Below are 26,227 nucleotides of genomic sequence, written 5' to 3' on the forward strand. Positions count from 1 at the left end.
TTTCAAGTTTCTGTATTATTATTATATCTGTTATGGTGATCTGTGATTAGTGATCTCTGATGTTACCATTGTAATTGTTTTGGGTCACCCCGAACTGAGTCCATATAAGACAGCGAACTTAACTGATAGATGCTGAGTATGTTCTGACTGTTCTACTAACTGGCTATTCCCTTATCTCTTCCCCTCTCCCCAGGCCTCCCTATTCCTTGGGTCACAACTCTATGAAAATTAGGTGACTTAACGATGACCTCTGAGTGTTGAAGTAAAAGGAAGAATCTCACATCTCTTGCTTTTAAATCCAAAGCTAGAGATGGTTAAGCCTAGTGAGGAAGGCATGTTGAAAGCTGCAATAGGCCAAAAACTAGGCCTTTTGTGCCAAACATTTAGTGAAGTTGTGAATTCAAAAGAAAAAGGTTTTGAAGGAAATTAAAAGTGCTACTCCAGTGAACACACACAAATGATAAGAAAGTGAAACAGCCTTATTGCTGAGATGGAGAAAGTTTTAGTGGTCTGGATTGAAGATCAAACCAGCCACAACATTCCCTTAAGCTAAAGCCTAATCCAGAGCAAGGCCCTAACTCTCTGTAATTCTGGGAAGGCTGAGAGAGGCAAGGAGGCTGCAGAAGAAAAGTTTAAAGCCAGCAGAGGTTGGTTCATGAGGTTTAAGGAAATAAGACATCTCCATAACAAAGGTACAAGGTGGAGCAGAAAATGCTGACCTACTAGCTGCAGCAAACTTTCCAGAAGATCTAGCTAAGATAATTAATGAAGGTGGTTACACTAAACAACAGATTTTCAGTGCAGATGACACTGCCTTCTACTGAAAGAAGATACCACGTAGGACTTTCATAGCTAGAGAGAAGTCAATGCCTGGCTTTAAGCTTCAAAAGACAGGCTGACTCTCTTCGTTGGGGCTAATGCAGCTGGTGACTTTCAACTGAAGCCAATGTTCATTCAGCATTCCCAAAGTTTTAAGGCCTCCCCAAAATATGCTATGTCTACTTTGCCTGTGCTCTGTAAATGAAACAACAAAGCCTGGACGATGGCACTTCTTCCTAGAGCGTGGTTAACTGAATATTTTAAGCCCACTCTTGAGATCTACTGCTCAGAAAAAAAGGATTCCTTTTAAAATATTACTGCTTAATGACAATGCACCCAGCCACCCAGGAGCCCTGATGGTGACATGGCATATTTTCAGAGCTTAAGCATCTGAAATACCCCAAAATCTGTTACCAAAGAATCATTCAATTAATATACTCCAGCATTTTTACCAGGAATAATTCATAGGCAGATGCTATGACAAAACACTTAGCACTGATTAGTATTTTGATTTAAAAAAACTCTCAACATCTGAGTCCCAGGGAGATGTAGCCCTGTGGTTTTGCCCTAGCAAGGTCAAAACTAATGTTTGAAGGAAGTGTTCCCCGCCTCAAACAGGGGAAATTCAACTGAAAAGAGTCTTTAAGTTTAAAGCTGAATACTGTCATTGAATTACACAAATATTTATTATTTCCATACATGTGAAATAAGCCAGATTCCTATTGACCACCTTCTCGGTCCAGTTTATTTTAATCCACTTCTAGTCAGACCAAGGATGAATGTCACAAATAAAAAAAAAAAAAAACAAAAAAAAAAAAACAAAAAAAACCCCCAAAACTGATGGGTTCTTGGAGTTTAGAAACGGTGGTATTAGTTTCGCAGGCACTCACCCTGAGCCAGTGACATGGGCAGATTTATATTAATTCCAGAATTGGCTGGAAAACTTCCGTTAAGCATGGGAAGGGGAGTGCAGTGTGAGTCACAACCACAAAATGCTTTATCTCATGTGAAACCTGGTGTAAGTGAGAACTTTAAATGGTATTGACAGGAGTGTGAATTTTCTTTTTTGAGAGTTCCACCTGCCTAAAAGTGGAAGCTTCCCCTGCTGCTGCCCATGCTGTCCTCATTTGAGGGATAAACAAAAGCCTCCTCTCCAAAAGTCTGTCAATCCAGCACTTTTATGAGGCACTGAATTCATTTGAAGCAAAAAAAAAAAAAAAAAAAAAAAAAAAAAAGTGCTAAACGAATACATTGTCAAACTCAAAATGATTTTAGTTTTTTAAAAGGGAGACTTGGCATACCAAATACTCTGCATAATGATCTCAGCAGTGTGCAGTTTTGCGTTCCTACTATGATGGTGAGAAATCCAGTATCATACACACCATTTGAATCAGTATTTCCTGCTGGAACCCAAGGTATAGCCAGCAAGAAATGGCTACAAAGTGGGCATATAAATGCCATGGGACACTCTGATAAATAAATGTTATCCGAATAATTATTAATAAAATCCAAGATTATTTACTTTGCTTTTCTAAAATTAAACATACATTGTATGAAAAAATTCTGATATTTTTAAACCAATTAATTTATCTTATTGTTTCTTGATGGGTTCACACGAATTTATTCACAGGAAACTCTTACTGAAGTATCAACTTACTACCTTTGATTCTTAATTTTTCCTTATTTTTTTTTTATTTTGGTGCCAGTAAATTTTTTTTTTTTAAATGCTTTGTTATGATTTTTAAGGTAAAGGAGGAAAACGCATTTTCGGTGCCTTCAACTTAGATATTATTGCAGGTCATTTGTTTATATTTATACTACGGAAATGTATATAAATGTCTCCAGTTATGATGCATCACAGTTTTCTTCTTTCCAATAATCAAGTTGGGAACGTTTTTTTTCAAGTACTCCTTTCAAGTGCCGCTCTTTCCTTTCAATTCATCTACTCACACACGGGACCTGATAAAAGATGGGATCTAGTTAATACTCCTGATCCATTGTGTTCGCATCGGCTTCTTCTGTGGTGCTGTGATCATAAGCAGTGCACAATAGGAGGCATTTTGGTACTTATTGTGCATAATTATTAAGGTGTGACAAATGAATGAAGGAATTGCAGAAGCAATCTGTTCTTCAATCTGGGCTGTCTGAGGATCTTTTCAGAGCGGCGGAGTGTTAATTTCCTGAACATCTCATGATAAGCGAAACAAGCCTTCTCTGACAAGAAGGTTGCCATAAAAACATGCCATTGGTGCATGATTTATTCTCCAGTGTAATAAAAACCCCAGTGAAATAAGAGTTCGTTCTCGTAGGTAAGGAAGCGCTCAAGCTTTTACAAAGTATTGGTGTCCTCCTACCACGGAGGGAAAAAGACAGTTTGTTTATATTTTGAAAGTTAATGAATCCTCTCAGCTTAAAATATTTCTTACCTCATGGGAGTAGCAATGAAAAAGGTAATTTTCATGATGATTCCTGGTGATGTGAAAGTCCATTCTCCTGCAAATAGAGCAGTTTATAAAACACCCACAGTTACAGAAGTAGCACTTACCAGATAATAAATATTATTTGCTTGTGCATTGGTTTCAGATAACTGTGAAAAGTAGTAAACACATTAAAATTCCAAGTACATATGCCACGTAATAATTTTTGGACTTAAAAATAAAAACAAATCTGTTTTAATATGATGAGCCTGACAATAAACCCTTGGTACTTTTGTTTTTACCAGCATTTAACAGATTATCTTTAGCAAATACTCTATTTGGGAAAATGAAATGAACTGACAATTTGTCTTTTTTTTAAGTTTATTTATCTATTTTGAGAGAGACAGAGACAGTGCGAGTGGGGGAGGGGCAGAGAGAGAGGGAGAGAGAGAATCCCAAGCAGGTTCTGCACTCTCTGTCATTGCAGAGCCCTACAAGGGGCTTCAACCCAGGAAACACTGAGATCATGACCTGAGCTGAAACCAAGAGTCAGGAGTCAGACTGAGTCACCCGGGTGCCCCTTACAATTTATCTTTTTAAACTTACTTGAGTCGGAGAAAAATAATTATGGCGAATGATACAAAATACCTTTTTTTAAATTCTTGAGTTGGAAATATTGGGTTATGTCCTGCAGTTTTGGCCTGCAAGATAATCTACCAACTCAGAAGTAAAAGGCTGTGCTCCTTTGCCCCTGTGAGGTTCCAAATCTAGTTATCTGTTTTACTTTAGACCTCGGGAGTTTCAGAATCAGCCAGGGAGCTAAAAGCAATGGCCTTCAGTCTGAGCCTTTTGAAAGGAAAAAAAACAAATCAAGAGTAGAAGCCTTCTGGAATCTATACCTTCTCAATTCTTGTAGATCTGATCCTACTTGTACACTCAGCAGCTTAGACCTTTCAGCTCTAGAAAAATGATTTTTGTTGTCTCTTATGATGGCTTAAAAAATAATCTCAATGTGAGACAGGAAACCATCAAAACCTTAGAGGAGAAAGCAGGAAAAGACCTCTCTGACCTCAGCCGTAGCAATCTCTTACTCGGCACATCCCCAAAGGCAAGGGAATTAAAAGCAAAAGTGAATTACTGGGACCTTATGAAGATAAAAAGCTTCTGCACAGCAAAGGAAACAACCAACAAAACTAAAAGGCAACCAACGGAATGGGAAAAGATATTTGCAAATGACACATCGGACAAAGGGCTAGTATCCAAAATCTATAAAGAGCTCATCAAACTCCACACCCGAAAAACAAATAACCCAGTGAAGAAATGGGCAGAAAACATGAATAGACACTTCTCTAAAGAAGACATCCGGATGGCCAACAGGCACATGAAAAGATGTTCAACGTCGCTCCTTATCAGGGAAATACAAATCAAAACCACACTCAGATACCACCTCACGCCAGTCAGAGTGGCCAAAATGAAGAAATCAGGAGACTATAGATGCTGGAGAGGATGTGGAGAAACAGGAACCCTCTTGCACTGTTGGTGGGAATGCAAATTGGTGCAGCCACTCTGGAAAGCAGTGTGGAGGTTCCTCAGAAAATTAAAAATAGACCTACCCTATGACCCAGCAATAGCACTGCTAGGAATTTATCCAAGGGATACAGGAGTACTGATGCATAGGGGCACCTGTACCCCAATGTTTATAGCGGCACTCTCAACAATAGCCAAATTATGGAAAGAGCCTAAATGTCCATCAACTGATGAATGGATAAAGAAATTGTGGTTTATATACACAATGGAATACTACGTGGCAATGAGAAAAAATGAAATATGGCCTTTTGTAGCAACATGGATGGAACTGGAGAGTGTGATGCTAAGTGAAATAAGCCATACAGAGAAAGACAGATACCATATGGTTTCACTCTTATGTGGATCCTGAGAAACATAACAGAAACCCATGGGGGAGGGGAAGGAAAGAAAAAAAAAAAAAAAAAAAAAGAGGTTAGAGTGGGAGAGAGCCAAAGCATTAGAGACTGTTAAAAACTGAGAACAAACTGAGGGTTGATGGGGGGTGGGAGGGAGGGCAGGGTGGGAGGGAGGGCAGGGTGGGTGATGGGTATTGAGGAGGGCACCTTTTGGGATGAGCACTGGGTGTTGTATGGAAACCAATTTGACAGTAAATTTCATATATTAAAAAATAAAAAAAAAATAATCTCAAACTTATTTTTCTCTACTATATGGGTAGGAATCCAGATAGGAATCAGAGATATCTATCTTTAACTGGGTATATGTTCCACAGAGAGAGAAACATCAGTCCGTTTCAATTAGGTCTACCCTGGGGTAGACATTTGGAAAATTAAACTGAGATATGGAACAAAATGGGAATATTTCAGCAACCCTCTGAAGATTAGCATTTCTCAAATTTAGTATGTTAAAAATACAAATTGTCAGTTCTCTCTGTCAGAGTCTGACTCAGGTTGAAGTGATGGCCAGGAATCTCTCTGAATGTGGACCAAGTGTCTCTGCTGCCTCTGATAATCAAGCTCTGAGAAATGCCCCTGTATGTTAAATATTACCAAAATGTACAAAGAATTCAACCAATTACTGGACATTATACCGAATCTCAAGCTCTGATATGGCATTAGTGTAGTTTTCATCTGATCTCTCCTCTGACGGAGGGATTGTGAAGTTCACAGAATCAGCTTTGTGTCTCTGTTAAACGAATGTTTGTCTCCTCTGCTTCTGACTTTTGCTTTCAATGTCTTATGTATAGTTGTCTCGCCCATTCCTTCGAAGTGTTTTTCAAAGTTTATTTACATGTTTGTGGGGAGTCGTTACCCCGATTCCAATCCCTGTATATGCTGTAGCTAAAATTAAACTGCATTTTCCTCAGGCTCCCTCCACTACCACTTTACCATGATTCAAGGTGAGGGTGAGGCTGATTATGCAGGAAAACTCTAATTTAGGAGTGTAAGCTAGCTGAAGATCCAGAAAATGGTTGCTGGAAGCACTGGCCACATTTAAAAATTTTGTTAACATTTATTTATTTCTTGAGAGACAGAGAGAGCATGAGTGGGGAAGGGGCAGAGAGACACACACACACACAGAATCTGAAGCAGGCTCCAGGCTCCGAGCTGTCAGCACAGAGCCTGACGTGGGGCTTGAACCCATGAGCTGTGAGATCATGATCTGAGCTGAAGTCGGATGCTCAACTGACTGAGCCACTCAGGCGCCCCTTATACAACTGTCAGTGGGCAGACCATCCTGCGTTGCCCCCTGCTTGTTGCGTTTGGTCAGTTCTGCATTGCTAGTTTGGCCAAGGTGGATATCATGAAAACCAGGGTTTTCCAGGGCACAGCTGACCACTCTGTGGGGGTAAAGACACTACAAGTAAAAGAGCAGAGAAGAACAGAAGTGTGACAGAGGGAAGAGAAGTGTGAGCAGTTGGCATTTCCTGTAGCAGCTGCAACAAATTTGGTGTCCTAAAGCAACAGAAACTGAGTCCCTCACAATCCTAGAAGCCAGAAATCCAAAATTGGTTGTCACTGTGCTGAAATCACAGCGTGGGCAGTGCTGTACTCCTTGCCATAGAGGTGAATCCATGCCTTGCCTCTTCCAGCTTCTGATGGCTTCCAGCATCCCTTGGTTTGTGGCCGCATCACTGCCATCTTTGAGTTCAGCATCTTCAAATCTCTCTCTACTCCATCCACGCATCTCCTTCTCCTCTGTGTGTCTGTAGAGTCTCTCTGCCTCCCTCTTTCAAGGGTACATGTGACTCACCAGACAGAATACTCTCCTTTCTTCGAGACCCTTAACTTAATCACATCTGTCCTTTTTGGACCATATGTAAGGTACCATTCCCAGGTTCCAGGGATTAAAATGTGGACATCTTGGAGGTGGGAGTCATTTTTAAGCTTTAAAGGAAAAAGAGAACTTATAGGCTGAAGCAGGTACAGAAAGTGATCATTGAACAGCCATTGGCTATAGTGGGAATATCTAAGATCGATTTTAAGTGGTATGTCTTGCTGAGATAAAACTCTCTTGATTTTCTTAAATTTTTAATAAATATTGCTTCAAAAACAAAGTCTTGTGGGAGAAGCTGAGTTTCACAGATGTAAAAACGTCTGTCAAAAATGACCACGGGAATTTTAATCTCTGGATGTCCTGGGACAGGACTTCCCACAGGATTTGGGATAAAGGCTTGAGCTAATTTTATATAAATATCAAAGGGCAGTGTTGCTTAACTGAAATCTGGATAGCAGTGTATTTATTGTGGTTTACATTGGGTTTTAACTATTACATTAGGGTTTTTTTTGTTTTTTGTTTTTTGTTTTTTTTTCCTGCTGCGGTTGTGTCCTTTCTTGGCTGTTCACACGTTTCTGGAAACCATCTCAGTTTATATTTCCTTTTATATCATTTTCTTTGCTATTCCATGTGTCCTAAATTCCTTCCTTATAAGCTTGAATGGGAGATTGTGTTGACACACGTTCCTGTTTAAAAAAAATAAATAAATAAGATCTCAGACCACCCAGTGCAATAAGACTTCCCATCTGCCTGTCCTTTGGTTTATATATTACAGTTATTAAATCTTTATCTTCAAATGTATAATGAGAGGGATTTTTAACCTCCATGAGGAAACACTTTGGTCTGGGAGGAAAGGAGAAACTCTCTGCCAGACTGACTTCAGTACTAAGTACTACGTGTACAAGACATTTGTCTGTCCTGTAGTCACCTGTCACATTTCAAAGGCAGGCCTTCTTTGATTAGTGGTAAGATTCATATCAGAGTTTATGAGAAGGTAGAAATAAAGACATTAGTAGCTCATGGGCCTATGTAAACTAGGCCAAGAGAAGAGCCATTAAGTGCCATAGAGCCTTATACAAGGGGGTTAAACGGTGTTCGCTATGGTTCATGTTTTCTTCAATTTCCAGTTTCACAGGCTTCCCAAAATGCCACAATTATGAAAAGTAGTGTAGAATGAGGTGCAAGCCCACCTTTGCAAGGCACTGTAACAACTATACTAGAGCTGCTTCACATCCAGAATGAAGTTGAACAGGTAAGAGGATTCTTCTCAAGAGTGACGGGGGTGCACACAGCGGGGAGCAGCTTCCTTCCGCCTCCTTGGGAACAGGGAAGAAGGCGTCTAAGGCAATCCCTGAGAAAGCTTTCTCTATTTTCCTGGAGTTTGGGGAGTTAGTGTGTGACTCTTGACAAGACCAGTTTAAAGTCAGGGAGTGTGCCTAGAACTGACCCTTCCTGACTATACAAGGAGAAAGCTTATAGGGTGTGAGCTGTGTAATTAACATATGCTTTCATGGTCAACATGCTGTACTTTAAACTATAAGCACCCTAATGCTCTGTTAGATCAACAAATGTATTTATTCTGTTATTCAGCAAATACTTGTGGAATGTCTATTATGTGCAAGAGAATATTGCATCCCTCGAGTGAACAGTGTTTAGTAATTTTATCTCAGATAGTCACTGGGAAGTTCATAGCATTAAAAATACATTCTAAAGACATACCTAGTGAAACACTTACTGAATGTATCTCTGTATAATACACTGTACGAGACACAAGCAGGAAATCTATGTAATCTTTTCCAGAATAAGAGGAGCTCATTGTTCAGTGATTAAGTATGCTATAGCATCATATGAAGTCAAATGTGACAAATGAAAGCTATGAGTGTTCAGTTCCAGTGAGACAGTGCCACCCTCAGAGGCAGAAGTTCTGGAATGGGTTATAAGTGAGGTCTTAGTAACAACTGTTGAATCGTCTCATATAAATCTGCTTGCCTTTTGAATAAAATAACACCACATTGAGACCCTCATACATCAAATTATATGCCAGAGGTAAAGAATCCCAAGATGAATATAATCTATTTCCTAACCTCAAAAGGGTTATGACTCAATGGAAGCAATAGATGTTTCTGGAAATTATTCTAATGGAGCGTGTCTGAATGTGCGTATGCATGTGTGTATGCGCACGTTTCCGAAATTGAGGTTCGTAGAAAGTGCCCAACTCTGTTGAGGGAAGTCAGGAGATGCAAAAAGAGAAAATCAATAATGATTTTAGAAAAGCAGACAACCTGCTATGGTACGAACTTCTTTTTACCCCAAACCAAAGGGAATCTAAACCCAAAAGTCGGTCTCAGGAAACCAAGGAGATCGATTTATCTTGAAGGGTTTCTTCTCACTCTGCCTGTCCTCAATGGCCACACAAAGCGGGCTTCGTGGGTCCCAAGCGTGACACAACAAAACAACCCCGAGGCACTGTCTGAAAGAAAACCATCAGCATACACTTGGCTGGTGCAGGGCTAGTGGTCTGTAAGAGTTTCCCTGGACATAGAATTCAAGGATGATCTCACCTGCTAACCCTACTCCTCTTCCTCCCATTGTAATTTCTCCTTAACTTCAAGTTTCTTTTTGATGTTTGAAACTCTTTTCTGAAAAACAATCCCAACCCCTCTCAAATTGTATTTAAAACAAAAACAAAAACAAAAAACAAAAAACATAGGCTACTCTGACTTAGGGCAATTGTGTCTAAACATAGCTCCTATTAGATAGCTCCAGATTCTATTAACCTTTAATACTCACAACCCGAATACCACTCCTATAGGTATCTTACCATATCTGACACTCCTTGGCCAAAATGGTGATGTCTCAGAGCTCTTCACAAATGTCACACTGTTCACAATGTCAATAGAATAGGGTTCGTTGCTCAACAAAATCTACAAAGGTTAACCAAAAAAATGAAGAGAAAATTTAATTTTTTTGAGTACTGGATAACTTTTCTAAAGTATATTCAAGTTAGTTAAATGTAAATACTCAGGAGGTAAAAGTCCTGGAAAATAAATTTTCCATGAAATGCATACTAAATATAGCATGGATTTGCAATTTAACCTTGGCAAAATAAACCATTGAAGATTTCTGTTTTAAACTAAATGCAGAACCATTTAGAACATTGCTGTTTTGACTCAGATGGACATTTTTTTAAGTGTTTGGGGACTTAAATTTTGTATAATACATACAGAAAATAATTGAAAAAAAAAAGAAAAACTTTGTTTTTCTTTTTTTATAAGACTTAGCCAGACATATCAGAGAGATCATATATTAGTTGCAAGAAAAGTTTACTCTAAGCGTTTTAGTTAGAATTTTACAGTTTCAATACTCTATATGGAAAGGTACACTTTCAGAAAAGATTTAAAGTTCTTTAGTAATGATAATACAATTCAACTACATCATAATGCCAAGAGTCACTATTCTACAGGTTTCCTACACTAAGATACCTGAAATGCATTTTGCTGTGGTCACGCCAAAGAGGTGAAATAAATCCCCCCAAACTCAAAGTTTGGTTTAGATATCAAGATTGACGATGCCACAAATTCACCAGGAGAGTCTGAAAAGGTTCATTACCGCCATAATGAATCTTTCTTGGGGCAAAACAGAATGAGCTCCCTAGCAGGTCCAAGAATAGCTTGAAAAAGCATAGAACAGAGATTGTCTTCAGGGTTTTATGGTCGATAAGAGAGGTGGGGGTAGGGTGAGCATTCTTTCACATGAAATGTGGCTTTTGTGGTTTGGAATTCCCACAAACACCAAAGAAAGTGGCTTTAAATCAGCTTGCCCAGATATAGAACAGAGAGAGAAAGAGAGCGGTGGGGATTGAAATCTGTCAGCAGTCAAACAAACATTGAAAACTGCACCTGTCTTTATTAGAATTCACCTCTGATATTTGACTGATGGTTGAAGGGTACAATATTTCAGTTAACGGAGTTTGAATTTGTTTAAATAAACCATCACCATGCTCTACAAGGTCTGAGGCTCTTTTAGGATAAGACTCGCAAGGGAAGTGAATGTTCCAGGATTCTGCAGCTTTTGGAAGTGAAATAAGTGCCTTGGTCACTATCAGTAATAGAGTCTGGAGCTCTGAAAGGGGTAAGGAGTATTTTGCTGGTGTCTTGTATTACAGCTTTAGCATGTGCAGGAGCTTGTGTGATCTTGATCTAAGTTTTGCATATCCGTGAAGCAAGATCACCAGATTTCTTTACATCAAAGGAGGCAACTTTGACTAAACAATTGTTATTGTTGCCATTGCCAGACCAAATGGTCAAACCATTGGCAATGACCAAGAGCATATAAATAGCAGATGGGGCCAATTGTCAGCCAAGGTATCCAATGCTAAGATGGCTGCCTAACATACAGCCAATTATGCTAATCTTTGATCAGGGACATCCTGGTAAAGGAAGGAAAAAAGTACACTCTGTCAGTGAGCTCCATCATATATAACAGTGGTGCTGTTGTCCAAAAACTACGTGAACTACCTTTACATACATGTACCCAAGGGATTACCCAGGTGATCATGGCATTCAAAACAGAGGAGTCCTCCTCTAGAACCATGGAACTTGGCAACACATTGAGGATGGAGGGGGCACTCTTCCTATTGATGAGATATGCTAGCACCCACATTTGACTCTGTTCTCTGGAAGGAGGTCTCCATGGTTGTGCTGAACATGTGGAGTGCTGCTTATATAACCCAAGACATAAGGGCAGTTGGGTATGGAGAGTTGTGGGCTTAGGGCCTGTGAGAACCTCTGTTTGGGGGACAACCAGTATGTAGCCAGCATTAGCCACCCTAATTATGTGAACTGTGGAGTCAAGGGGGCAATTTCTTATACCAGAAGTCCATGGGAAACTTATGGCCACTTGGATGCCCCATCCAAAGTGGGCTAATTTCCAAGTAATAGTATAAGGGGCTTAAGTAAAATTGTAACTTAAGAATATGTTGCCTTCAGAACCCAAAAAGGCCTAAAGGATGTTACGCTTGTTTTAAATTATGGGTGATGAGTACACCAACAATTGCTTCTCAATGGTGCCAGAGTGGTCTTAGTTTACCCAATCATTTTCAGGAATTTAACTGAGGTTGTGGGGCCTTATACTATTTGTGATACAGTAGCCCACCAAAAGCTCTTTTCTTGTGAGCTCTTTTGTCAAGTATGTGTATGGCCTGAATGAGTATGTCAAGCAAACCTCCTTGGAAGGCGATGTCATCAAAATAATATCATATCTGTGCTCCTGGAGAGAGTTGGATGTGCTTAAGAACTTGCCTGCAAGGATTGTGTGTAATGATGAGGCTATTGCAGTACTCTGTATGCAGCCAGAAAAAGGTGTATTGGTTTCTTCAGAGGTAAAGGCCAACTGCAGTTGAGGGGCTGTTGCAATAGGTGCTGACCAGAAAATATTAGCCAAATCTATGACTAAGTATTTACCAGATGCTGCTTGGATGGAGACATTAATTTTAATAATATTTTATAATATTGGGTATGGGTCCTCTTAGTATGTGGGACCGGGACATTAAGATTGGGGGAACGCACCATTAGGTGCCATTCATTCTTTCCAAGTTTAAGAATAGGTCAAATTGGGCTGTTAAATGGAGAAGGAGTGGTAATAATCATCTCTTCCCTAACAGGTCTTCCATTATGGTTTTCAGTCTTTGAAGGCCCTGTTTTAATTTCATTGGTCTGTATTAACTATTTTAACTAGGGAGGAAAAAGACCATGGAGTCCAATTTTTTTAGGCCATATATAAATTTCAAAAAATAATTTTAATTTATTATTCATCGAGAAAGATCCTTTATACCCTCTATGGGCTATTTTGGGGCAATGGTCACTATGGCTATGGGGGAATTTTGGCAATGGTTAAGACATGTCTTTTTGGCCTCTATTTTATATTCAGGAAGTTCTTTAAGGTTATGGAGACCACCACGATTAAATGTAGTGGGATTCCAGGTTGAATTGTAATTTGAATCCCAGTATTGATTATGGTCATGAAGGTTTGCCAGTTGGTGCATTTCAGCAGATTATTTAAGTTATTTCGGGACCTATGTTGTAGAGGCACAAAAGCCAATCAGCCCTCTTTTTTTTTTTTTATTGTATGAAGAGGGTCCCAGTCACATACTTCTGTCCCTAAATACTGATTACTGAAACCTGAAACTAAGGTTGGTTAAATCTGTGTCTCAGTAGGACTGAGCAATTGCAGCACAAAGCAACACAGTCAAAGCACAAGATTGTCAGCAAGCACATCTGGTTATCAAGACAATGTAAGAGAAGAAGGCTCCCTGGTGGTGGTGGCCGTTATCTAGCCACTCTGTTTCCTATGCCAAATGTTATCATCACTCATAATAAAGAAATGGGCCTTCTCCCCAGTATTTGGTTGGGATGTCAAGACTGAGGATGCCACTCGTGTACCAAGAGGGTTTGAAAAGATTTGTTGCTATACAATAGAACTTTCCAGAGAGAGCAGGATTGGACCTAACAAGTCCAAACAGGTCAGGGGAGTGGGAAGAGGAGAGACTAGCTTAGAGATTTTTAAGGGAGTTTGGAGTGGGGCCAGAATGAGAGTCGTTCCATGAAGGCTGGAATTTGCAAGGTTTGAACTTTCTACCTATACCAAAGAGGGGAGCACTTAGGCTCGCTTACAGTTTGCCCATATGTGAATCAGCAGAAAAGGAAATGCTGAGGCTTGAAAGTTGTCAGCAGTCAAGCATCAAAAAAAATGGAGGCTGATATTTTATTGCACATGTATATATGTGTATGTGTGTGTGCTATACACATATTAGAAGAAAAGATATGATTTGGAATATTACTACATTTTCACCTCTATTCAGCATCACATGGGGATTCACAGGGAATCAAGGGTGCCGTAAAAATAGGACAGACGTTACCGTCAAGACAGTATGAATGTTACAGTCAGACAGTCCTGAATTTACACCACTAATCTGCTACTATTTACTCTATGCTTTGAGTAGGTATACTTAAACTTCCCAGTTTTCTCCATCATGTAAAATAGAAACCTCAAGGAACTGTTGAGGGGAAGAGGTCAATGTGCAAATTCATGTGAGTTGTGTGGCATGGTTCTTGGCATATGGTAGGTATTGTTCATGCTAGTTTTACCTCTTTTCCTTCAGACACTCAGTAACTTCTGTTTATTTCTGAATGGAAACCCTGGAAGCAGTAAGGTTTTCCTGTACAGCCAATTCCCGATTATTCACAAGTGAGTTGTCCTCCTTGGGGAATAACGTGATGCCGCAGGAGTTTCCCAGCATCCCTTTCAGCTTGCCAGCATTTTTCATCGTGGGGAAAGGTATTAGCCAAACCAGCTAATTTAACTGCATATTAAATTGGATTATGCAAGGTTGTTCTCTCTATTATGTACCTTTACACCATAAAAAGTATATTTGAACCTTTCTATTTAATCTTTGCAAATCAACGGTCTTTCTAGCTCTGCATTTCAGGATGCTTACCATGTACACATTCACCACTCTATTTTTTCTTTCAATAAACATGTATTGAGCATATTGTTGTGGGTCACAATGACACAGTAGACCTCATTATTAGGATATTATGTAAGGATAAGAGGACAGTAAGAAAAATGCAAAGTATTCAGAATACATATATGAAACAAAGCAGCAAATGCTGTTTGTGAGTAGACAGAACATGTGCTGCCATGCCTGTCCTTTTACCTGATGGCCAAAAACTCATGACCAGGAGCTTCTCTGACTTGCGGTTTCTTCATGCCATGAGGGCCATTTTTAGCACTTGATTCACATTTTGCTGCCCCAACCACATCCCTTTAGCCGTACCGTTTCAGTGGACGCAAGTTGATTCCAACTCCAGTATCTGCATTTTTCTGTGCCTGATGCCTTTCTCCAAATTCAGAGACCACTCTACCCACATTCCTGACATCATGGAAGGGCTAAGTACTTAATGCCCCCTTCAGAGTAGCTCCCAAGCAGGGACTGTTGGGAAATGGTATATAAATAGCCATCATCCTGTATCCTAGATGGGAAAACCCTGAAGCATGTGATTTACATTGACTTCCAGAGTTTTTCCAGTGGGGGATTAGGCACCATCATCCACAGTGACCACTGGCTTTATACAACTACCTTCTGTTGAGTATCTCTTCTTTGTCTCATTTCTTATTCACTTAACAGTCTTTTCTGCTCATTGCAAATAAGCTATTGGCACTCACATCTTTGATTTAGGGTCTGCTTGCAGGGGAAGCCAAATTAAGATAAGTTAGGTTTATTTTGTCGAGGAATTAGGAAAGAATCAAAGCATTATGTACAGTAACTTGCATCTATCAAGAGCTATGAAAATTCTTGGATTTTACTTGCTTGTGATCTAACAAGTTAAACTATTTCTGTGTCATGGTTATTGACACAAGACATGAGACTCCTAGGTCAGAGACAAAGAACATCATTGCTCATAGTGCAACATGCGACGTGGGCTTCGCGTTCATGTCAGTTCTCTTTACCACCCCCTCCCCCAGGCTACAGAAAGGTGATGCAGAGGCACCCGTATGAATGCTAGGTATATAATAGATTGTGTCATGATTGAGGTTAGTAAACTTGGGGACTTCATTATTTTATCATGAGTGGCAGGCGCACCTGTTTTTATTCCTTCTCCCTCACTGCAAATGCATTCTTGAAAAATGGCCCTAGCAAAGAGAGGTCATAGTCTTATACTCTTGGTATACCCAGTAAGGACCCACTGGACAGGCAGCCCATGGCAAATCTCCTCTCCCAACAGCGTCCTGGTTTATATTCTCTTACTTCTTGTATGGCCATTGACCAGTAAACTGAAGAGAGGCCTGGGATGTCATTTTCACTTCTAACACAGGGCATGTCATTATACTCTGGCCTAGCTCACATCGGAACACCAAGTGCTAGGTGCTGTAAGACTTTCCCTAACTTGAGGGCACTAGTGGTCAGTGGAGAGATTGCAATATAGTAATCCCAAGAAAAGAAGTATAAAAAAAGAATAACAGAATCATGTAAAAACCAACAATTGAGATTCGGGGAAATTTCTCAATTCTCACAAGAAAATGCCATTTGAGCTATCGTAACAAAGGATGAACTTTACAGTGGAAGAGAAGATGGGTCACAAATAGAGGGGACACTACCGATGAAAGGCACTGAGACGTGGAAGCATCATGGTGTGTCCAGTGATGGCAAGTAGGGCTGTATGAAGCATGAGTGAAGGTAAGAAGTTCTTTTTGTTTACGTTTATTTATTTATTTTTTTATTTTGAGAGACAAAGAGGGCAGGTGGGGGAGGGACAGAGCAGGAGGGGAGAGAGAATCCCAAGCAGGCTCCATACTGTCAGCACAGAGCCCGAAGCAGGGCTCAAACTCACGAACCGTGAGGTCATGACCTGAACCGAAGTCGGACGCTTAACCAACTGAGGCATGCAGGGGCCCCCAGGTAAGAAATTGTTAAAGTGAGGTTAGCAAAACAGTGATCACCCGATTATGAGGGGTCTTGAAGCCATTTAATGTGTATTTAACAAATGTTAATTGCCCTTCTACTCTATGCTGCTCCAATAATATAAGCTACTCTCTCAGGGTTTTCATTCGCTATTCTTCCTACTCCACTCCCCTCCTCAAATATCTAACTAAGGTGGCAGGGCCACTGCCTCAGACTAGCTTAACTAAAGTTAGCAGCCCCTTCTCTGCTATTCAGAAGATTCTACTGTATCAGGTAAAGCCCTCTGTTGAGATACCATATACATCATTGCAGTCAAACATTTGACTGCTTTAAACATTTTTTTTTTTCTATTTCAGCAGTAGAGCTCAGTGAACAAGAGAATCCATGGAAATACGGCATTTGCAGAAGCCAAAATATCAGTCTCTGAAATCAAACTCTTAAGTCTTCAGTCCCACAGGTGAAACTTCTTAGCTATGTGGGCTTGGACAAGTTACATAACATCTTAAAGAGTCAGTTTCCGTTTCTATAAAATGGGATTTATAATGTTACTGTCCTCATGCAAAATATTCAGATGATTGAATGAAGTAATGAACATTAAGTACACGGGGGGAGCCTGGCACATATTATCATCCAATACAAGTAGTTATAAACCTTAGGTTCATATTATTATCACAGATGCTTGGAAGGTGGCAGTATCCAGTAGAACACACATATAAAATCAATTCACTGGGCTTCTTTGGCTATGATTAAGGTATTTACAAAGAGTTTTGCAATTGGGAGATAGTCATAATGTTTACAAGTTGTAACATTCTTATCAGAACTGAAATCTGGGGACGCCTGCGTGGCTCAGTCAGTTAAGTGTCTGACCAGCTCAAGTCATGATCTCATGGTTTGTGAGTTCGAGCCCCGTGTTGGGCTCTGTGCTGACAGCTCAGAGCCTGGAGCCTGCTTTGGATTCTGTATCTCCCTCTCTCTTTGCCTCTCCCCCACTTGTGCCCTGTCTCTTTCTCTCTCTCAAAAACAAAACAAAACAAAACAAAACAAAAAAAAAAAAAACAAAAACCCTGAAATCTGGTCACCACATCAAAATCTGACTGTGGCTTCCTAAAGAGTGTCAACAAATTTTCAAAGAAGTTTTCAGAGATGGATCTGTGGTTTATTTTTAAAGAAAATCCGCACACATTTATAAGCAAGAAATAATGCATTATCTTTCTATAAAGTATTTGAACATGCCATGGTGGATTGAAAGAGTTAATGTAGTCGCAAAACAAGGTTAAGTAGCTTACAAAAGTTTAAATTGGAGGAAAAATAGTTACAGAATTTAATAGCTAAAACGTATCAGACACAGAGCACATGGTTCAATACCTCCTGTTATTCTAGTATACTTTGTTATAATTGGAAATGAAAAAGGATAAGTATGTGTAACCCTGTACCACAGGCGCCTGTAACACTTCTCTCAGCCAAACCCCAACCCAGAAGCCACAAAGTATGCCCTGTTGGATAAATCCAGGGCTTCCCCACTTCCATGCACTCTTACACAAGTCACAAACAATGTGTGTGCCAACAATTACATAACTTGCTTTGTAGCTCTAGTAATCTTGCTCCTTCCTCTTTGGGACCACTCAGTCATCGCTCGTTTGTCTTGCTTCATGCTGGCCTGTTCACTTCATGCAGTTCCTGTTAAGCCCCGGTGCACACACTCTTCGCCACACAGCTGACGCGATACAAATTGGGTTGAAAAGTAGGCACACTGCAACCAGATTGCCCTTTAGCGTTTACCTCTGATGTGCCTTGGCCTCCTGAAGATCATTTCTGAACCCTGTCTTGCGTCTACCTTTCTCTTTGTACTTGGCCTAAGTGTAATATAATTCTTAGGGATCACCCTTCTAATCCCACCGCCTCACTCACTTTATAGATGATGAAATGATCTCACTTTAGTTGCTCATATATCGGAATGTTTCACATGAGGTTTTTGCAGAAATATTTATCAATCACTTTAAATGCTAGGCTAATTTCTGGAAGGTTTCCACAAGTGGCTGGTCTCTCCCTCTGTATTATATTAATTCCTAATAGTTTTATTCAGAGGATAAATGTCTATATTGTCCCCTGAGGGGAAATGCCTTCTTATTGAAAAATCAGTGGATCAGAAGAGAGAATATATTGTCTGAATATAGACGCACAGGATTTTAAAAATGTATTCAAATTCTTTATAAAAGGTATTAATTCAAATCATATATCATCTTTATGAATTCACTCTGGAATTTATTTCCCCCTTCCTTGGTTCCCCTGAAATTTACCACATCTTTATTTATATAGTACTTTATAGTGTTTAAATGCATTACCCTATATTCTACCAATAACAATGAATAATTTTGGGTGGGGAAATATATGACTTTATCATATACATGAATAAACCATGGATCATTTCTAGCTGTGTAGATTAGACTATTGAAAGAAAAAAATAAATTGTGAAAATACTGGGGACACTGGAATGGAATGTTTATATACTTGAAATTCTCAAATTCCATCATTTTGTGTCCCCAAAAGCCAAGAATTTTAAAATACCACATATGATAAAAATATCCAAGGTACTGTCTCATAGTATGTCATTCTCTGGGTGTACTAAAAGCAAGTCCTTAGACATTTTAGGGTCTAAATCCCTTTGATGGAGTCCATTTCGCACTGAATTCTTCTCTGCCTGCATAACACGGTTGCAAGTTTCCAGTGGTTATATCTGTCATCTGAATTAGGTTGGATAGATTATCAGAACAAACTTACTTTGACTTTAACTATTTTGTTGTTTAAATAACTCTACAAATAAAACATGTGGTGAATAATTGATTTTTTAAATCAGGCGTTCAAACTCTGTAGGAAAAATATTTAATTTTCACCGTCGGAAGAGAAAATTTGAAAAAAGATTAATATTGTGCCTCACTTGTTCCCCAAACTAATTTCCTGGTGCTCGCTTGAAAACTTTGGCTTAAGATCACATTGAGGGAAATCAGAAGAGAATCCATCAACTACGTCAGTGGCACACATCCATTTTAAACACTGAAGACCTTTCCGTCCAAATGCACTGTTCTGTCATGGTCAGACACACTGTAATCTTCTCTTCTTTATCTACAATATGGCAGCTTCCTCTTATACTTTGAAGGAACTTCAGTCAAAATACTCCATCAACACTCTCTTTGTCCCGCAATACTATTTCTTTCACATTATTTTAGGGATTTCTGTAAAAGCATCTTTCCTCTTTAAAATGTCAAATTTTACTGCCTGAAATATATGTGCTACTGTACCTCTGTAAACCACTGGCTGGGCCCAGTGACTGAATATAAATTGGTTCCTCCTTAGGAAACATGCCATATTTCCCCAAAGCACCTCCCCTTGGGAGCACATGGCCTCCAATTCCTCGTTCAACAGTGCTGTTCTATTTAGAAGAAACAATCATTTAACAGAAAACTTAGCTAAAATGGTTGATTATCTTGAAGTTGTTCAATCAAGTGTTGCTTATACTACTCTTTGCTCTCTGTGTTGTCAGCAAAATTATTTAATTTACAGTACTGTGTAATGTAGATTGACACATTACTAATATCAAATAAATTGCACGACAATTATTTAGTAATCCAGTACGAGAATTAGCAACAATAAAAATCAGCGTAAGTTTTGCTTCAGTGTTCTTCAATACAGTGGAACTGAGTCTACTTCAAGTGTTTTAAAAGCCTGATTTACATCTTTCCTGGTATACTGTGTCACATCGGAAAAAGTACCCCCCAAGAAGTAGAGAATAATTCTCTAGCCAACTCTACAGAAAAATAGTGACTCTAGGTCTGAGTGGCTTGTGTCTGATCCACAGGCTGAAGAGTCTTGATGATAGATAGATAGATAGATAGATAGACAAATAAGTAGACATATATAGAGCTAGAAATGTTTGTATAGGTATAGATATACATGTAGTTCTAGATATAGATGTAGTTGTAGATATAGATATGGACTCGGTATAGAGATATATAGATGCATAGATATAAACAGCCTAGCACAAAACCCCATTCTTCATGCTATCCTATATTACCTCATATATTTATGAAAAATGCCTGGTTCCTGTAGGTATATGAGTTTCCATCCTTTATCCAGAGAAATGCATCGTGGTTGAAAGCTCTTGTTTCGCAGCTAAAGGTCTTTACATGCTTGGGGTAAGCTGAAGACTTTTTTCACATACACACATTCAGCTCTAACTGAAGCATGGAGTCAAGGAAGCATAGGAAATACTCGACAGTGGATTGAGCCTTTGTCGTTTTCTGAAAATCTTATTTAAAAAGGTGTTCTGTTACAATTTCCGAACAGAAACCTATAAGTGAATCTTTAGAAACCTTCTTTTTGGTTTTAATGACACTGTTCCTCAATGTATTTAAGCTTGAAGTTTATTTGCTCTGTGTTATGTAAATGGAGACTGGCGCTTTGGTAGAAAAAGCAAACCATTTCTTGAAAGACCATACCACACATACGTAAACACAATGTACACACCGTGTCAAATGAACATCTTAGAAATGCTGTTGTTAACTGACCACAGTGTTACACGGATGTACTTTTTTCACTACTATGTTCCCCCCCCCCCATATACAGTTTTAATATATCAATTCACCTGAACTGATAAAGGTCAAACAAGAGGTAAGTTATTCCCCTTAATTGGTGGATTGATAATTCCAAAGCACATTTTCATTGACTTGGAAACCATTGTGTTCCTCAAGCAGGAGTTTCTAGTCACAGAAATATATACTTTTCACAGTAAAAGTGGAAATAAAAATTGCTAACGCAATGCATGTGCACGATAGATAGCATGTTTGATGTATATGCTTGAGATATGTATTGACCGGGGTGGCAGTGTGGACTAGTGATTTTAGATTTATCTGCCATATATACGATATTCCTACATGTTGATATTCATTTGATTGTTGTTTACTTGTTCTGTGCACAAATGGTTTTGGCTCAGAGAAGGCCGTTAGGTCTCTAAACTATTTCCCCATGGGCTGATGTAATTGTTTGCAAACATAGTATGAAATGCAAGAGACCAAAAACAACAACAATAACAGGAAAACATGGAGAGTCATTAGAGATCATTGGGCTTTACTTTGGCATGAGAAAAATAAAATATCTTCCAATAAACGAAACCATTTCCCTTGCATATCAACCTTACATTAGATGTTCTGCACTAAGGCATGCATTTCTCTGGCTTCTGTAACTGTGGTATTTGGAAATTCTGTTGAAAGTCATCTTTTATATCTTAATTTTATGACACCCGTTAATCCTTAAATCACAAAGATTTAGAATGTTAGTGCTTGCGACATACCTAGAAGATGATCTGTTTCATTTTCCATAGACAACTCACGTTGAAGCTGAGGAGAAAAACAGCAAAAAAAAACAATTGAACTGAAGGGCGCCTAGGTGGCTCAGTCAGTTGGGCATCCGACTTCGGCTCAGGTCACGATCTCGCAGTCCGTGAGCCCCGCGTCGGGCTCTGGGCTGACAGCTCAGAGCCTGGAGCCTGTTTCAGATTCTGTGTCTCCCTCTCTCTCAGACCCTCTCCCGCTCATGCTCTGTCTCTCTCTGTCTCAAAAATAAGTAAACGTTAAAAAAATTAAAAAAAAAAAAACAATTGAACTGAAACCTCTAAATAAATAGTATTTTATGAACTTACATTAGGAAGTTTTCTGGGGCACCTGGGTGGCTTAGTCAGTGAAGCACCTGACTCTTGATTTCGGCTCAGGTCGTGATCTCATGGTCCTGCAATTGAGCCCCGTGCTGGTTGTGTGGGAGCCTACTTATGCCCCTCCCCCTCCATCTCTCAAAAACAAAACAAAACAAATGGAGCTATTCCAGTTGTCTTCAAATTAATTTAGGTATGTTTTAGGAAAAAATATCAAAGTTTCTTAGATTAAGACAAATTAAAGATACAGACGATTATTTGGGGAAGTCACCAATATCCCAACTTTATTTATTGTACATCCGCTATTTGCCATTCACTAGTCTAGTTAGTAAACAGAGACTAATAAAGCAGGGGGGAAATCTGTTACCTTGGAGCTCATATTTTAGCGAAAGAAGTGAAGTAAAAGAACAAAATGATGTCTCTTTTGTGTAAAAATATGTAAACTATAGGCAAATATCAGGTTAATCTATAGTATGTTCTCTATATAGAGTGATAGAGAAAGCATCCCGGTTAGAACCAAAAGCCCTGAGCATTAATCTGAAGTCTGGACTACACAAGACACCTTCATAGGTTATGGGGTTTTTTTCTTTTGTTTTTTAGTTTATTTATGTTTTGAGAGAGAGAGGGCCAGCAGGGAAGGGGCAGAGAGAGGGAGAGAGAAATTCCCAAGCAGGCTCTGCACTGTCAGTGCAGAGCCAGATACGGGTCTTGAACTCATGAACTGCGAGATCATAACCTGAGTCAAGGGGGAGGCCTAACCGGTTAACTGAGCCACCCAGGCACCCAGGTTATTTACCTTTTTGATCTTCAGTTTATCCTTCAGTTAAAAAACTGAAAATTCACCCACTATTTCTCACAATATTTTTCTGAATCGCATAAGTGATCAAAGAATATTGTAGCATTTTGTAAAATGGTATGAAGCATGACATAAATATAAAGTAGTGTCATTATTTGGGTACTTTGGTGTGAGGAAGGAAGTAAACTAACATGTAGCAGACAAAATCCATGGGTATTGCTAGATCTTAGCAAATGCTAGAAATTGGCTAGCAAATTGACAAAACTTTGTATGAGTTGCAGGATGAAGATTGCGAAAATTTAGGATGTGTCCATACTAAATTCTACCCCGTCAGATCCACCTCTAGAATGTAATTTACTGGGGCCTCCCCACTCACCCGGTTTAATGTTTTAAGGGTACCATTTCGCTACATGGCAAGTGGTAATGCAATATGGATTTGAAGAACTGTCTGTGGGATAAAGAGATCACATTCCTCACCTATGCTAAAAAGTCCCTGATGACTTCCCAACAAGCTAAAGGAGAGGGATGGCTCCTCTTTTACAATTTACATTCATTTTTACTGTTTATTAAAATTTTCTCTTGATGTTCATTTTAAATTGACTGCATCTGCTTTAAAAATTTTGGCATTGGGTCTGGAGTTAGAATGAGGACTGTAGGGAGTATTTTTTCTTGGGTCTACCCTTCTACATTGGTGGTTTTCATATTAACTTGAGTTTAAAGTCAAATGTTGATCTTGGAACATTGGCGTCCCTGGGCCCTGGCACAAATATTCTGACTGAGTGAATTTGGCATGTGTCCCAGAATCTGCATATTAAATAGTACCTACCTACCTCACTATTTTAACTCGGTTGACCTTTATAATACACTTTGAGGAAAAAAAATTAATCTAAGGATAATGGACAACCCTGGAAATAATCTCATTTTTAAAGTGTGCAAATAATTTTCTATATAAAATCATGATTTAGGTATTTTTGTAAAATATATTATAAACAGCTAGTTGTGATAGGAAACAAGACCCATGTAAATGCTCCTCAGGTACCATTTTAAGTATGTGGTTTTTCTACGCCAGTTCATTCTTTGTGTTCTGCTTGAGTTTTTTCTCACTATCTAAAGAAAGCAGAAAAGTAAGGAGAAATAGTCATTTTTTTGGCTTTTACCTAAAAATAGAACATATTTCCTACAACAACCTAAAGAATGTTTGTCAAAATAGAAATCTTGGAGAGAAACAAAGGGAAAAGAAAAAGTAAAATAAATATTATTATGAGAAGAAACAAGGAAAACTATACTGAATAAAGCAAGCTCAAGATCTTGGAAGAGTGTATCGTGACTTAGGAACTCCCAGTAAAAGGTCTGTGTGTTTGAATTCTTGTGTATAAGAAGGGAGGAGGGGGGAAAGAAAATGTGTGTGTGTGCACATGTGTGCACACGCACACATACACACTTGCATGCAGAACATACACGTATTTAATACCACAAGATAATAAAATAATCTGATTAGGTTTTGTATTTTGTTTTGTTTTATTTTAAACATGCTATTGTTTCTTTGGAGGATGGATAATTCAAAGAAAGCATGGGAAAGCATATTTCTTTTAAAATTACTAATATAAGGGAGGAGACGAAAAGAATGGTTTTGATTAAGGCTTCCAATTGTCTGAGACATGTCAAGAACTTCCTTTTCTCTTTCTACATTTTAAAAGGCTCAGAAACATTTGACGGGATTTTATTTTCCTCTGGGTATTTTCTTGGCTATTCTCTTGGGTTCTGAGAGTCATTACTCAACAGGATAGAGTTGAGTAACTCCAAAGTTGAAAATAAATAGTAAAGCCTTAGGAATTAGGATGTATGCAGAATGGTAATAGAAAAAAAGAAGTTACTTTTGCTTTGGAAGACATGAGTAAAAGGTACTACAGCTCTTTGAGCAATATCAAGGGTAATTACACAGAGCACTTGTCCAGGTGTTCTTTATCTCCGTTAAGGGCAGAATGAGAGGAAATGGTTGAAGATGGATTATTTACTTTGAAATAAGAAACAAATTCCCAATACTGCAGACCAACAACCATCGTAATTTTGTTTTTGTTGTGTGTATGACTGTGTTTATGATTTAAAGGCGCTTTATAACCGTATTACAGTAAGATTTTCCAATTGGAACTGCTTGGTCTAAGTTGGCTTATTTATGTTCCTGAATAGAGAAAGACTAGTGCAAGTGGCCTCTTAGAATGCGTCCTATACCTGTCGTTCCTTAAATCAAAAATCCAAATGGATATTTTCTTTTCTGCAGATAGTTTTAAACTAACTGATGAGATGTCATTAGGGAGTTTTCCCTGAATTAAACATAGAGATCTTTCCCATGATCCTCTTTTCCTCTTCGTCTCATTCATTCCCAATTATTTTCTTTCTCATGATAGTGGAAGTTTAAAAGGGTGGGACACGCGAAGAATGTTTTAGAAGTAATCCTTCCTGCCTGAGTTAAAAAAGCAGCATTTGGAAAAGTTTATGCTACAATTTTCTGAGATCTTAAATAGAAACCTTATTGAGATTAGTTTCCTGAAGAAAAAAAAATCAATAGCAGAAGAAATACTAAAAAGTTAGCTTATTAATTTAAAATGCACTTTAATTATAATGGGAGATTATAAATTGTTCATTTCAAAAAGAAGCAGAACTTGATTGATTTAAGGAATGCCAGACTGTATTCTTTAATTGCTTATTCTGTACAACACAATGTAAGGTACAAAGAGAAGGTGCTATTAAAAACTTAAAGGCATCTTGGATATTAGCTAGTTATTAGAATAACTTTTCTCTGTCTGAAATAGCTACTGTATGTAAAAGATAATAATTAACTTTTCATTGATATAATATCTTGTAACTTACCTTTTTAAAATTTAATTTTGTCCCAAAGTACTCTTCAGTAGCCTGTTTTTCTCTGTCAGTAGAGACGATAGAGATTACTATTGATAGGATAAAAAGATCACAGAAAAATATTTAAACATCTTACATTCTAGCTTCTCAATCTAATAAAATGAAAAGATATTTTAAAATTAAATAAAAATAATGCTCGGTAACAATAGTCTTTTCCCTATTTACTGTTTATTTATTTATTTTTATGAACTGAGTCATAATTTTGTGTGGGGAAACAACATGTCCAAACATGTGTATTTCTTTTCTGCCAGATATTTACTTTTCTAGGCTTCTTTGTAGCCAGGAGTGGCTACACTGAGATACAAGAAAATCACTCT

The sequence above is a fragment of the Panthera leo genome, chromosome C2, assembly GCF_018350215.1.
Source record: "Panthera leo isolate Ple1 chromosome C2, P.leo_Ple1_pat1.1, whole genome shotgun sequence".
Lineage (NCBI taxonomy): Eukaryota > Metazoa > Chordata > Mammalia > Carnivora > Felidae > Panthera > Panthera leo.